Source organism: Aplysia californica, unplaced genomic scaffold, assembly GCF_000002075.1.
Source record: "Aplysia californica isolate F4 #8 unplaced genomic scaffold, AplCal3.0 scaffold00129, whole genome shotgun sequence".
Classification (NCBI taxonomy): domain Eukaryota; kingdom Metazoa; phylum Mollusca; class Gastropoda; order Aplysiida; family Aplysiidae; genus Aplysia; species Aplysia californica.
The window spans coordinates 758425-759712 of record NW_004797399.1 but is presented as its reverse complement, the minus strand read 5'-3'; positions in this window follow the sequence as shown (position 1 = coordinate 759712).

Sequence of the window (1288 nt, the reverse complement as noted above, 5' to 3'; positions counted from 1 at the left end):
ACACACACACTCGCAGAAGTGCGCGTTCGCGATCACAACCCCCACCCCTCCCACACAACCAGACTCACACACACACCCTGACTGAATACAAACACAACTACATTTGTATTGCTCATATTCGCAACACCCACACATATACATGCATTCTCAATGACTTAGGCGTACCCATAAAAGCTTTCTTTTGTTCTGGGATCGTTTTATTAATCACAAACTCACCTCCCCCCCTCCCCCAACCTTTCCGCCTCTGCCTAGCCCTTTTAATTACAACCATCGACTTTATTAACAGAAATGACGCAGGTTCGCTCAAATTAAATACAATACGTTGAATGTTGTCTAGTAGAATAAAAATGGTGGCAGGAATGGCGTCAGAAGCGATATGGGTACATATATACACAATTGCTAGTCAACTTTTTCTTTTTATAGCCAGCACCCACTTTTGCCATCTTTAAATGGTACTAAATTTTCTGTACCACCCATGGACATGCGTTTGCAAACGGGGCATAAAATAACACCTGTCACTAGTCACTACTAACCCACCAAAGTTACTACATACGTAGATAAATAGACATACTCTTTACATTGTTTTTTGACTGCCTGATAGTAGAATAGGATAAGGGAAAGATAACACTATACAAAGTCATCACTTAGAAGCGACCCCCCCCTCCCCCCAACCTACCACATGATTATTTTTTTGACATACCTATATAACAGAATGTTAAGGATTCTGATAAAACGTATCTAGAAGTTAAGGTGTTTGCCTCTCATTCAGTAGGTCCCGGGTTTGAAGTCTGACAGCGAAGGATAATTTTCTTCACTAAAATTTTCTCCTTTCACCACCTTTCCTGCTCTCTAACCATGTTCTGTTGTCTGCTTTCGTCTCCAATTTCTGCCCCCTCCTTCTGCCCCCTCCTTCTCCCCCCTTTGCCCTCTCGTCTGGGCCTCTGATTCTCTCTGCAGCTTTTCTACGGCTACTCCTTGGCTCATTCTTACTGCTGTCTTTCAGTCACACTCCTGATCATAGGTTAGGCAACATCTAACACCTAGCCTTCTCGGAAAAGAACTAAAAATCTCGGAAGTCCGGTGTGCAAGTTGCGCATGTTAAAGTTTAAAGATCCCTTGGTGGTTCAAAATCGATATGGGGAGGCTTCGGCCGCCACCCGGGCAAAATTCAAAATTAATTCCTACCAAACTGAAAATGTTTAAATGTAATGTGTCCCGTGCAGTAATATGACGTTATGCAGTTGCAAGTGCCAAAACAAAAAACAAAACAAACAAACAGGCAAACAAA